We start from the raw sequence: 15,343 nt of genomic DNA, 5'->3' as shown, positions 1-15,343 counted from the left end.
TTCATTTCATTTTCATTTTTTCATTTTCATTAACTTTACGGAATTTTTTAAATGTCAATGTTACCCGCTAAAGAAAAGGGCGATTAGGGTATTTCAGTACATTAATTAATAATTATCTAAAGAAAAATCCAGGAAAATCATAAAATAGCAGGACAATCTAGTACGGACGGAAGCTTAGAAACAAATTAAAAGTGGAAAAATTCACTGTCTTGGGTGGGATTTGTATCTGTACCGACGACCACCGGATCGCTAGCGGTGCTCTTCTATCTGAGCTACCAACAATTTACCCAATACAGCGAATATGCATCGCTCGCAGACCTTTCTGGTTGATACAAAAATTAATTTAGTACGGATCCTGCCACGAATTTACACTTTGGTGTCAAAATGTAAGTTTGAATTTTGAATTAGCCTCATATTGAGGTAGGTACGATAAGAGTGACGGAGAAGAATTTCGAAGAAAATTCTGTAAATATACATAGAGTCTGTGCGTAAACAGAAGAGTTATACGATGAATATGTTCCTTTACATTCTACGACTTCTCTTTCCGCACAGACGTAGTTGATATTCATCAGACTTCAGAAAATGAACATTCTCTCTAGCTCCTAAAAGAATATTTTACCAATGAACAATAAATAAGTAATTTAATTATGTTCAGCTAATTAACGAAGATTTTTGCTAAATATATTGATGTAAGGATATATTATACTCGTATAATTTAAATCAGCATAAGTAAAGTTACAGTATTTAACTTTTTAACATAACTGTTAAAATGTGGTTGCATTTAAGTCATTTATTAATTTATTGTCCTTAAGGGTGGTATTCCACCTGTCCAATTTATTTGTCCAATGTGTATTTGCGTCTCACTTTTTGCTTAATGAGAGAGTGAGACGCAATGCACATTGGACCAAGAAATTGGAAATTGGGCCGATTTTTGAATTTCGGCCCCCATGGAATACCATCCTAAGGCACAGTTGCACCAACCGCATTTTAACAGACTGATCAACATCACTTAGCAGAGGACTATGAAAATTCTCATACAATAACATTTAGCGAACTCTTTTACGGTGATAGACGGTTTGGTGCAACCGACTCTAAGTAAGAATGAGGTTTGAAAATTACGCCATCTACCCTATTCACGTGGAACTAGCAAACAAGTAAGTAAGCCCCAAGAGATATGAGATGTGTTTCACGATGAATTACAGTTGATTACAGTAAAAATTAAATACATTACGTTGTGATTTATATTTGTTTATAGTAAAAGCTAGAATAAATTTTATACGATGTGGTTGAGCGAATGCTAGCAAGGCTACTCAAATCCAGTCAAGTCTTAGGTACACACCAACAAAAAAAAATTAAGTCATCAGATCAAAGTAAAAACACAATTTGGAAACCTAAAGATAGCAATAACAAACGTACTTTCCAATAAAACAAAATTTTTCCAACAAACTTCCAATTTCTCATTCTCACAGTACTGTATCATTAGCGCCACCTCGCGGCACCTGGCGACAACAGACATTAAACCGGACACCGCGGCGTCATGATAGATGGCGCTATTAGTCCATGTCGAGATGTAACGAGGTCGTCACAGCTTGGACATTTGTCACTGACCGCCCGCCCTCATTCGGGGATGATTTAATTTTCATAGGTGAAATTAATCGGCTTTTATCCGTCTGAATTGAATGAGGGATAGTTTAATAAAATAATATTTAGAGTAAGGCTGTCAGTGATGCAGAATTTATTTATGAAATGCAATATGTCATAAATTACCCATTCTTTGTTACTTCTATTACTTATAGACATTTAATAATATAATATATAATATTGTCTTCGGTTACCGCGATAGTTACTCATGAAATAAAACTATGAAAACGGATTATAACCCTTTACAGGGTACGAACGCTGTAAAGGGTTCGAAACGTCGGGATGTATTATAAATTCAATATACGCGATATAATCCGTTTTCATAGTTTTATTTCAATATAATATATAATGTGTAAAGATGCTGTATACTCAGGTGTGAGTTGTCTTAAGGTGAGGCTAATTAGATTGAAGGTTATTGTTAATTCTATTTTTTTATTCGAATCACCGAGCGAATTTCACACATTGTCCTAGCCGACCTAGGTACAACTCGTCTGAAATTCAAAACTTCAAACTTTAACATTTATACAGCAAATAGGCCACAAGGCTCTTTTACACGTCAACATGGAATTTACATACAAGAAAAAAAAACCACATCAACAATTATAAAATCCGGACTGGTGGATGGTGACTGCAAATATCAATTCAAACTAAAGTATTACAGTTACTTTGAGATGTATTAAAGTCTCTAAATGTCGAATTACAAAAAAAGCTATATTAATGATATTAAAATCAAATATTAAATTTAACTGATAACTACATATCAATACCTAACTAGCGTTTGTGCAAGTTCATAAAATAGACGTCACACTACATAATCCAATAATGTTAATCGCATGGAAATAATCTAGACGTAGCTAAAACTGACATACGTATACCTAATATTACTATTAAACCTAAATGGCATCCTTTTATGCCCTTAGTCTAGGTACAACTGCAGTATAATATTTAATAGCTCGACCGATACCATCATCGTTACTGATCGATTCGCTAATGCCACGTTTCTCTTCTTTACCAATTGGACCGTAACCTACAATTTACTAGACACTTACTTCCCCTGTTTACCTTCGATTGAGTCATAACGAGCCAGTTGAAGATGTGTACTTCCCTGATAGAGGGTTGTGTGGTGTTTGTGCCGTAAAATTAGGGTTTTTAAGGTTGATCTATTCCCTCGATGGAACGGGGAGTGGCGGTGTACATAGGTATCGATTATATTAAAGTTTTATGTCTTCATGGCTTTGTTTGTGGGTTCAGTCGAGTGTCTCACTAGATAACGTTTCTTTGTGTTCTTGTTAATAGCATTAATAACCTGTTGTCGGATGGGGATTTTACCTTGCTATGCTGTTGATAGGTAAGTACTTAATACTGGTGTACATATATTCTTACTGTAATAATTCCAATTCGAACCTAAGGAATAACATATTCACAAGATAACTCAGGTATATAATAATTACTTAATAATTTATTGTAACGAAAATTTACTAAAACCATTTAACTAAGCAAGATCTAATATGTTATTTTTGAAATGTTATTTACCTACACAAACAATTAACTCATTCCAACAAGAAAGTTATTAAACAAAGCTTAAAATCCAATACACCCGGCTCTAAATTTACAACCAGCTCATAATACGTTTAAAAAAACACTAGGGATATGCCCCTCGGAAGCGCCCCTCACAAGCAAACACTTATCAGAAAGACGCCGTCTATTATTACCTAATTTCTCGTAAAATTAAAAACGATCACTTTATCATGTCGGGAAAAATGTGAAGAAAATTACATGAAGAATAAAATGCATCTGTTGCGTAATCGAGTGACGAAAGGATGCCCTAATCCTTAGATAAGTTGTAACTTTTATGTGGATTGCATAAGGTTGAAATCTGTTAGGATAGCATGGTCGGATGGTGCACTCGTACAAGTGAGGTATTAATCAAAAGGCAAGTCGGGAAACCCTCCTTCCGCGTCAGCGACAAGCCTTCCGCAGCATTTATCGTGTTATTAAAACTGAAGCGGGGTGCATTGCGTAAAAAAGATAATTATCTTAGCCCTCGTCTTGGGCAGGGTTGACGGTTATAGGTAAAATGTTTTATCTTCAATGTTTTTCTGCTTTTTTTTTATTTTTTTATTACAAACATAAAAGCCATTCTGTATATAAATGGAGGCGCAGTAATTAGATCGCATATTTTCTGCGAATATTTGGGAGCGAGGTTCATCAAGGAAGTTCATCAAAGAAACAACTATAAACGATGTCAATGCGGTTATGCGCCAAACAAATTCGATTTTTCTGGTCGTAATATATCGTGACTTAAATTTCTACTTGAGGTAAGTGCTCTGAGTGCTTACCCATCAACATTTCACTGCTAGTCAAAACATAGTCGTGGCAACCCTATAGACCCGGGCGATGAGTTGCGGAGTGCCGGCGGCACATGCCCACCATCACTCATCGATGTGCCCGGTCAAGGATGCCGCGACACTTGTTACTAACATACTTCATGCTCGTTACCTCCCCTAGCCGTTATTGGAGCTTGACCCAGCAGTGATGGCCAGCACATAGAAATCGGAACTTAATTTTAACAAGCTCAATATTGCGAGCGTTTGATAATTGATGTCTGCCATCAATCATTACTGCTGCCCCAGTATTGACCCATCGGCGACCCTCTAGTAGATAAGAATAAACTTAGAAATTGGATAGAAATAATAAATAAGTAAAATTGTTTACTATTTGTTACACAAGGGATGGGTCAAGGAAGTGTCACTCATCAGCAATTTTAACAAGTATTTAAAACAAATAATGGTTACGTAATATACTGCTTTAAATTACCTACCTACATAAAATTTAGAAAAATAAATATCTTTTTGTGAAATATTATAGCAATAAAAACTATATAATCGGTTTTGATCATTCGTTCGAGAGTGAAAACAAGTATAGTTCGAAAGCACTAATATGAAGTTGACCTAATTTACAGAATGCATTGTACATTGATTCAATTTGTATAAACTACGTATTTATATAAACACGCGTTACATGCACTCACTCTTGTAATGTTCATTCTATTTACTCGGCAACCGTTGCATTAAACCCATAAATTATCGTCAACTACATACCGCAGATGGAGTATAGGTACAAAGCTGCAGAATATTTTATAAAAGCGGCGTAATTTAAACGAACTGGGGGTAGATCTCGCGTTCTGCGCCGCAGATCGCAATTTCCCGGAATACTCGGAAAAGCTACAAATGTTCCCGAGTCGTTCGCGCCAGAAAATTACATTTCATAAATTTTAGTGACGATGATGTTTTTGTGTTATCGATAAAATGTGTTTTTCTGTAGGTCACAACTAACTTAGTTTATTATTCATTGTACAATAGTGGCGTAAGTAGATACTAGATACATCTGTTTTATCCGAACACAATTTCAGCAAATGGTTTTTAGGCTACTTTCCATTGCCATTTCGTTTTATGTCCGTTATTTTTTACAGTACGTAAGATCACGACATCGACAATATTGTGATTAACATGTAAATTAGAAAACCGTGTGTAATTGTATAATATAAAAAATATATATCACTATGATCACCAACTGGCTATTAGGACTTATTTAGGCAATAATTTACTTACCAAATGTTATTTACTTTGAATACACAAACATCTACAAACACCTTGCAATTTAATTCCTAGCTGGATTTAAAAGCTTAGATGAGCATTTTCCTTATTTCCATCGACACATCCCCATCCCTAGCCCGAACTGAAGAGCTTTGCGGTTGCGGGCACGCATGGCTGCGCGAATCACACGACTCGTTTCACAAGATAACAATTTGTGCGCGGGCTTATGTACCGCACCTGCAGGTTTGCGCCGAATTGGGTACCTTATATGTTTTATATATGAAACGGTTTGATTTTATCCTGTCTCCGGTTGTATGACACTATGACAAATTGGCTATGAAAATTCGCAAGTTTTAATATCATTCCAAATATATATCGCATCTACTGGAATGGTAATATAGGCCAGGAAATAAATGCCCAAAAAAAGGTATAGAGGGAAATGCTTGGAACACAATTCTTGACTTCATAGCTTTGTTTGGACTAGTTAGGAGGTGAAAATATCAAAAGTCCCCGGCCGTAACCCTGGTGCTGGGGGAGAGGGGGGTTTGAAGTTTCCATTTTTCGGTTTTTCGATTATATCTCGGAAACTATGCGTCTGAGCGACTTGGCCACTTATACAAAATTAAAAGAGATTTAATTTTTTGCAAGTTTTATTTAGTCAAGTTTTTCGATATCTTGTATAGTTTTTGAGACATCCGCTCTTGAAGGTTTATTTAGGGCTCTCATTTTTATCTTGATTATCTACATGAGTGAAACTGCTAGGCCGGATTTGGTAACGTTTTCGTATAAATCGGGGGTGCTGAATTCATTTATGGTATCAACATTGACACCATTCCTAAGTAAAAACAAAATTAAAAAAAATGTTTTGTTATAAAACTCTTTTTTACGCTTATACCGCCAACCGATTTCGTTGAAATTTGGTATAGAGATGGTTTGAGTCCCGGGACAGTACATAGGATAGTTTTTATAACCAAAATCATCTTTTAAGGGTGTGAAAAGTGGGATGAAAATTTGTATGGGGAATCAATAACCGCTGAACCTATTTAAATAATATTTTGGATGGTCTACATGTTTGATTTAGTTGATAATTATACCAAACATGACTTCAAACCTAAATTTAAACAGTATTAACCTCAGGAATTCAACTTCGGCGAAGAAGCTGAATTCCCCTCACACCAAATTTCACACCTTCAAAGTATGATTTTTGAGATAAAAACTATATTATATCCTGTCTTTTTTTATTTAAAACATCTATTTACCAAATTTCAACTAAATCGGTTTAGCGGTTTAAGCGTGAAGAGGAGTTAAAAAAAAAGTTATTTGTTTATAGTTTATATGTTTTTACTTCGGAAAGGTGTCAATGTTGATACCATAAATGAATTCAGCACCCCCGATTTATACGAAAACGTTACCAAACCCGGCCTAGCAGCTTTACTGATGTAGATAATCAAGATAAAAATGAGAGCCCTAAATAAACCTTCAAGAGCGGATATCTCAAAATCTATACAAGATATAAAAAAAAATTGACCTAATAAAACTTGTAACAAATTAAATCACTTCTCATTTTGTATAGTGGCCATGTCGCTCAGACCCATAGTTTCTGAGATATAATCGAAAAACCGAAAAATTTTACCTTCAAACCCCGCTCTCCCCTTCAGCACCAGGGTTACGGTCGGAGACTTTTGATATGTTCATCTCCTAACTAGTTCAAACAAAGCTACGAAGTTAAAAATTGTGTTCCTAGCATTTCCCTCTATACCTTCTTATTACTTGGCCTAATACCAGTTTTTAAACTCAGTGGACAGTTAATTACACTTATTTAAGTTCTTTTTTATCTTCATGTTTGAAACAAATGATACAAACAAACTTTGATACAGGAAAAAGAGTTTATTCGGGAGCAGTTTTGGTCGATATACATAAATTACATCCACAAATTAGACTTCAACTATCGGGAACAGGAGTGACATTTTTATTTCTCTGCGTGAGCAACCTTACTATAATAGTAAACGACTCTACTATAATTGTAACAACTCGCGAACGCGCGAAGCTGCGGCGCAGCGCGGTAGGCCCACGGTGTTCGCGTTCGCAACGAGATCGCCCAGCCCACGTAGGACATTTCTATAGGTATCAACGGATTGATTCACCCCGCGCCGCATCGCTTCGCTTCGCGTTCGCATGTTGTTCGCCTACGTAGTACGCTGCGTAAAGGTTAGTTGCGGTATTCCACTTTTGTGTACGTAGGTATACAGTAAATCTATAGAAATCATGTGCATGCTTATATTTATTTTAAGAACTTCGTCTGAGCAGCTAGGTACTTCTCCGGCTTTTTGTAAAGGAACGTTCAAACCCATACATTTGTATAATTGTAGTGATAAATAAATACCTACATAAAAAAAACATTCATCAAGTTGGTATCAGATAATCCAAAACCAGACCTAACAAATCACTTATACCAATCGCTTCCGTCGGTGAAAGCCCGTCGGGAAAACACGAAAAAGGCTTCTCTTCCGTTTTTTCCGTATCACCTCGGCTGTGTCTTGGACGGACGTTTCCGCCGCGTGTCTTCGGTATCAGCTCGGGGAAACATTGCTTCCGGAACTGTCAGCTCAGGCCCGGTCAAGATTTTATATCGCCTTCTACCTTCAGCTCTCTGATCCATTTGTCTTTGTTTACTGACGTGTTGAGGGGAGATTATGAATATACTTGTTGAACGATAGATTAACAAATGAAGTCAGGGTTTAAAAAGTCTCCTATTTTATGTTATTGTTACGTCACTAATAATCTGTTATAATGGATTATTTATATTGTGCAACGACGAGGGTATGAGTAGTGAGGGCCTAATAGAAAAAACGTGTAGGTATGGACCGAAATTGTATTCAGAGAAAGACACAATATATTTCATCACACTTGCCAGGAAACAAGGTTTTCTTAATGGTTAAAACAATTAAATTTTAATAATACTTATTGGTCTGCCATATTAGTAATACCATTGCAATTGGCGTGATACGTTCGGCATCCATGGCTACAGTTGAAAGTAATGCAAAATTATTATCATCTCTTGAAAATTGTATACAGTTCAGTTCATCTACAGACAAACCACACTGGCAACAGCAAGTAACGATAATAATAGTATGCATTTTACGCGAAGACTGCGACTGTGTGTGACGCGTGACTGTGTAATTTACCTACTTCAATTAACTTTCATTAGCTATACTCTAACCATATCCCCTCTAATACCATCTACTTAATTACTTCGCTACTAGTCAGGCCAATTAGATTCGTAGTATCACTATGTACTAACATGGCGATAAGTTTCTTATCTAACTTTGTCATTTAAACGCAGCCAGTCACAAAACTTATAGGACAGGTTTGTGTGACACGTCAATTAATTCAGATTACTAAACTTTAAAATCGCCAAACACCTTTAAAACCTGCCGCCTTTAATGTATTCCCCATAAATTATCCACGCCCGTATAGGATTTCACTGTTCATCTTTGTCACTACATCCTGAACAAATTATCGAAAAATTATGACTCCGTTCTCAGGTCACGTTTTAACCATTAAACGGAGACAAAACGATCTAATTCCTGACGAAGCGAAATATCCACGAACCGGTGCTATCATTGCGCAAAAAATGCGACCAACCACATTATTAATACAGTTTATAAAATTAAGTTTACTCAACAATAAACCTTAGTGTGTGTTGCATAAAAGAGACTTTCTTTTTGTTGGGTGCAGTGTTACTTTGTGGAAGGTGCACAATCAGTGGGTGTCAGAATGCGATGTCCCATTGATCTAGTATTAAGGCGCCCCATTGATTGCGACAAAACATCACTCGATTGTCCGACCAGCGATGAATAATGCTCGGCTACCATTTGTGTGTTAGTTGTTTTGTTGTCTATTTACACTAATTGGCAGTTTTGGAGATCCAAATATATACAACTTACATATTTGATACCTAGTGAAATGAAAATGAATGTCTATTAACAACATGAAGATCATTTCATCTTAGCAACAAACATTCACGCTCATCACAAAAATAAAACTGGGATGTAAGCTCACCACCAGCTTTCTAGGCAGGTTCTATTCATTGTCGACAAGGCTAAAGCTGTCGTTTATTATGCTTGTTGCTTAAATTCCACATCCACAGTGATTATATTGCGTCACCGCCCCAATGTATCCGCAATCATAGACGCAGGAGAGTCATCGCATCGCTCACATCTGGCTGCGTTAAAATGGATTAACCAGAAGATTACACGCGAAAAAAACGCATAGTAGCAACTCTACAAAGACACCGCACAACCGTGACAATTGGCAGGATTACTGCTCCGAGTGATTGGTATCATGCGAACTGCGCGGTGTCGAATTTAGAGCATTCGTATGTTTTGGTTCGTGGGAGAATCTACAAAATACTGGCAGGTAACAGATAGATACAGCTAAAAGTTTTCTAGTAGTGGGGTGAGAGAGAGAGGGTTATTTTTATGTTTTAAACATCTAATTCGTTATTCAGGTGGGACTTTATTTCAGAAACAAAAATGGTATGTAGTAAAAGTAAAGCATATCTATACTTGAAGACACATAATTTGTTGCTACAGTAATTTTATCTGACTAAACCTTCGAGCAAGCGGGCTTGTTTTCACGTTTCGTGTGTTTTAAAATAATAACAATTGTTAAAGTTAGCTTGGCATGGACGCATCAACATCGCCTCTGCCGCTGCCGAGTGTAAACAACGCTTAACCTAACCCAATAACTGACGTTAGGTACACGTATCGCATTGCTTTCGAAGTATTTCGTTATTTTGTCTACACGGATGCTGGCGATGGTGTGCGACCGACTAGTTTACAAAGACCCTCACACGTTAGTAAGCTTAAGAAAATCGTTCTACCTTCTTTAGTTTCGGTAAGGTAGAGGGGTCCACTTATAATGGCGAGATCGTAACATTGTGGTAGGAACGTGCCGTGGCTTCGAGTCCACGGGCTATTATTGTTCTGGTCAGCTCGGATGAAATATTGCCCCACTGTGCATGCCGCACTGTTTTTGCGAACGAATTTGTTGGGAAAAATATTAGCGGAAATAAGTAGCCGCGAAGAGTCGTGAACAAACTTTGCAATGAGACGTTCGTGTTGGTTGCCCGCCATGTTGCCTTTGCGACTTGCATGTAGATATAGAGCTGTAATAAGTAAAAATGTGGTGACAAACTTTTCTGCCCGTGTTTTCTGAAGTTATAAGCACGATCTTTCTGAACAATAATTATCTTTAAGAACCAACAATCCTCATTTAATACATTCTCGATTGTAAAACAAGGTGCAAGATAAATGGCATAATGTCAAAAATAAACCACTAAAATGATTTAGCAAGTAATTTTCGAATGCACCCTAAATATTGAGCATATTTCTCAAACAGGCGTATCGAGGGGAGACCGGGGCAGAGTGACAATGACGCGGCAGCGAAGATAAATTTCTATCACGCTCGCAGATTAGCTGCTATTGTGTAAGAGTGTAAGATTAACTGATAAGTGTCTACTTGTTAATAATAAGAGAAATGTTTACGAATGCCACTTACTTGCCGAGGGTCAGGCTCCCCTTTCTAATAATATTGAAGATGTTTTTTAATTAATCAAAATTGTTATGATTTGTGAGAGTCAGGTTATCATTTAGATTTAGTCGTTTGACGATAAAATAAAAGTGAAGCAGGGTCATAAAATATTGTAAAGGTATGAGGTATGGTCAACGGGTGACCCGTTGACCACGAACGCTGTAAAGAGTTCGAAACGTCGGGATGTATTATAAATTCAATATACGCGATATAATCCGTTTTCATAGTTTTATTTCATGAATAACTATCGCGGTAACCGAAGACAATATTGTAAAGGTAGTTTAAAATTATTATTTAAAATTAAAATATTGAAAATACATACGTTTTGTACAGCTTTACAGTAACATATAAATTGGTGTAATATCAAAGCAGCTTGTTTATCCGATCGGGTATCGGGTGGACCAGGTGTCAATGTGACATCTCCTGTCAGATATCGATGCCGCGTGTATGAACTTTACGAGTAGTGTGGAGGACAAATAAACTGTGTACCTACACGAGGACATGAGCACAAAAATAATAAATAAACTGTAAGTAAGAAGTAGGTAATATTCTGCATCCGCCTAAACGATTTGTATGAAATATTATGTAAGAGCTTCATGCGTGTGCGTAGTATACAATTATGGTACCTACCTATGTGAATGATTATTTCGTACCAACCTATTTAACAACCCAGTCACGTCCGTGTAAAGTCTGCAAATGTCCCAAAACAGTATTTAGAATATTTAAACGTATCTTTATAATCTGAAAATAGATGTCATATATACCTATAAATAAGTACACTATAGAAAAAGTGACCAGTGAGCGTACGCAGCTATCACCATTAACTACCTCTAGTTAGTCTTAGAGTTGGTCAAAGGCGCCTAGCTAGTCTTCCAAAGATTGCATATACTCGAGAAATTGGGACGGGTACGTATCGCCTGTGAGTGAGTGGCCTAGAGCCCACTGCTACTGGAAGCATTAGTCACTTTTTCCTTAGTAATCTTAGTATATGTCATTTTTTCAGTTTATAATTTATATAGATAAATGTGACTCCTTAAAAAATACAAATCACTTTTCTTAGTTTACCTAATTACATTTTTATTTATGGGCTTTGGAGCTTATTTATAATTTGCCCACGAACACCGGGGAAGCCAAATCACCCCTCCCCTCCTCCACACCTCTTTCTCAGTCATCGAATCTACGATTTTCGTGCTAAAACTGAAGATTTAAAAGCCAAATTTTTCAACAGTATAGTATAGTAGCACATGTCGAAACGGAAAAACATATTTGCACATTAAATTGTTCGCCAGTGCTCACAGCTACGACATTACGTCCCATCTGTGCGATGCGAGTAAGCGGAGATCACACCGAATTGTATAAACATTATCAACGGTGGCAATAAATATAATAACAATAATATTTTTTATTGTTACACACAATGGCCGGGGTTTGTCAGCCGCCCGCCGTAATGAAGATGTAATGGGGCCGCGGACTAATCCTTCCATGAAGGGGTGACCAGGCCTGAAAGGATGTCACGCGAATATGACAGATATTTTGACAGTAATGCAACGGATTCGATACTGACGATGGCGTGAGCTTTAAATTAGCTCTTTTGATTTTTAAGTCGCTATTCTGTTCTGCGAAAATTAGAATCGAAAAATCCGAAATACCAAATAGAACGGCCAAACATATTTTTTACTTGTACAATTCGTAAATGTGAAAAATGTAACCACTAATTTCATTTAAAAATATACAAACGAGTTAATAATTGTTTCATATCCACAATAATAAAATACATTTAACTTTTTAGAATAAATATAGTTTGTTTGTTAAAATAAAATAGGAACGCTGTAAATTGAATAATCACAAATCGGTCCGCGCATACTAAATGTCCCGTCGAACAAACATTACAAACAAATTATTCGGGCCCAACGCTTCGCGGCGAAAAATCAACAAAACCGCATAAAACATGCACATCCAATTCCCTTTTGTCAGTTCCGAGCCGACCTAAAATATGCCAAATACATTTTGTTTAATTCAAAAGGTAAAAAATTGAATATGATCCACCAATTCCATCATAATTAGAAAGGACCAATATAGATTCACTCCCTAAATTCTAATTATTTGCATGGAGAGTCTAATATAGCTTGATCTATATTTATGATTTAGTGGGACTTGCACGTCAATTTTGCATCAATTTTGACAGTTGTCCCAAGTGAAAATAATTATTTATCGATCCATTAATTCATTACTTGATTGACGGATTTGGAGTCGCATTGTTGCAAACGAGTTTGCCTCATCTCATATTCATCACCGATATGAGCGAGTTGTTTTCTTTTCTCTTTTGACTTCTGAATAAATAAGATCTGCTAAAATTAATATTTCAATGATTTTTTGAATAAATTCATTGGACATATTACAGAAAAGGAGCAAAAGGTATCTGTGCAACGTCGTTTTAAGACCTGTGAGAAAAAGATACGCGTGAATCTTGAGTGATAATTGAATAAGGAGAAGTTTTAATAACAAACGAAACTGCACACAAAAAGAGATGCATTTCAAGAGATTTCGTGACAACTGTTTGAAAAAACTCGCCAATCAAGTTTTCATTTTAAAGTATGAATACGCTGACATCTTTCTTTGTCAATTTTGCCGTTACTTCGACTGTTTTCGTTAAAAAACCGAAGATTTCTGAAAAAATTGTTGACGGGGGTCACGCCTAAACCAAAATTAGGGTTTATTTGTGCGCAACCTTTTATTGCACTTTGACACGGGATGTTCTCAGAAAACCCGGAGATTTTTTATTATTATTTGAAGATTTTATTGAGATATCGGAATTTGGGAAACGGTGGTTAGATAATGTTACCATGTGTCTGGTTGAACAATACACGCACCCCTTTAAGTTTACTTAGACATGTGAATTTATTGAATTTCGGTAATCCTTTTAAATGTACCCATATAGGTTTATCGCGGAGAAGGGTGTGATTTCGATCAGTGCTAATAAAGTAATAATAAATCTACTTGCTGATAAAGGATACTTTTAGAGGATTTCTAAGAATTGATTTATTATTACTGGAAAGAATTGAGTTATTACTGGTTTTTATAATTGTAATCAAGCTTTTGATGAAGATAATTACCAGAAAAATAAACATTACTGTCTCTACCAAAACTGAACATTTTAGTCAGCTGCTGTATATAGAATATTAAGATTTTTTTGTCAAATCCTAATAGATCAATAAAATTTAGCAAATTAGTTTTGATAAGATTTAATATAATTTCCAAAGATTTACTTTAGTTTTGCATTCACTTGAAATACAAATTACAACTTAAATCCGTTTATGTCCTTAACACCGCTTGTGTACGAAATAGGCAAGTAACATCAAAGAGCCCTTATGCAGCGACTCGGAAGCGCCGCGGTCAGCGTTTGCACGTAATGATGCCGCAATTGGCACTCTTACTCCGCGTCACGTACGAGATCAAACTGCCGTGAAACGTGGAAAACCATGTAAGAAATGTCTATAGAGCAAAAATGCAGACGTCGATTTCGCTACAAAAGCTCCTTTGAAAATGATAATGCTAAATTGCGAGAAAATAATATAACTTAATGTTTCTAAATAGTTATTTACGATACAAGTGCGAAAAAGAGGAAATTCGAAACTAGTGGCGATAAATTAAAAGTTTAATTTAAAACACGACCGAAGGGAGTGTTTTAAATCGACACGAATTGCGAATTACCTATTCGCACGTGTATAGTACAACGTTTTACAGTACATATGGCAGTTTAAAATTTTGACATAGTTACGAAATGTGCTAATTTACGCACTAGTGCAGAAAAGTAGCACCATATGTACTGTAAAATATATTTCCAATATCTACCTCTATGGGAGAAGATAGTCAACTCTTAGGGCCACCCCACACTAGCGTCTCCCAAGCATCGTCGTCTAGCCAACTCTATGGCTGCTGCTAGATGCAACGTTGGCGCAACTGCGCAGCGACGCCATTTTCCATAGCGCTGACTAGACGACGCTCAAATGGCTCCTCTACACGATGGCCCAGCGCAGGCCCGTCCAAGGGACGCATTTATGGGTTAGAGGGAGCAAGTGATATTGCTATCTAATTCTACCGCATAGCTGCGTCCCTTGGACTGGCCTACGCTGGGCCATCGTGTAGAGGAGCTATAGAGATGCTAGCGTGGAGTCTCTCTTAGTAAAAAAATAGTATAAGTACCTATATACAAATACATACCTATGAATAAAGTCTAAGGAAAGAACGTGCCTCGGAAATCAACCGAGGCACGAGTGCCATCAAGAAAATTTGATTCTCGCACAGATGGTGCTACCACCAATACCAACCTTTGGCCTATTTTCGACTAGATGGCGTTGACGCTTTCGTTTGTTATTTAACAATTTTAACACATATCAGTGAAAGAACATGGGTCAAAATCATATAATAATAATAAATACAAATAAAAAAAGATTTATCCATATACATATATGTGCGAGAGGTCGCACAGGATCGGGAAAAGTGGCGCTGTC

At 36.6% G+C, this 15,343-nt stretch overlaps 1 protein-coding gene across 4 annotated transcripts in view; it reads right to left on the bottom strand.

Annotated features, from left to right (window-relative positions):
- The window catches only part of LOC134746636 (histone-lysine N-methyltransferase MECOM-like), a 134,791-nt gene that overhangs the window by 21,457 nt on the left and 97,991 nt on the right, over positions 1–15,343 (bottom strand). The window lies entirely within an intron of this gene.

The sequence above is a fragment of the Cydia strobilella genome, chromosome 13, assembly GCF_947568885.1.
Source record: "Cydia strobilella chromosome 13, ilCydStro3.1, whole genome shotgun sequence".
Lineage (NCBI taxonomy): Eukaryota > Metazoa > Arthropoda > Insecta > Lepidoptera > Tortricidae > Cydia > Cydia strobilella.
The sequence above is the reverse complement of the archived record's forward strand: the minus strand, read 5'-3'. Positions and strand labels throughout refer to the sequence as shown.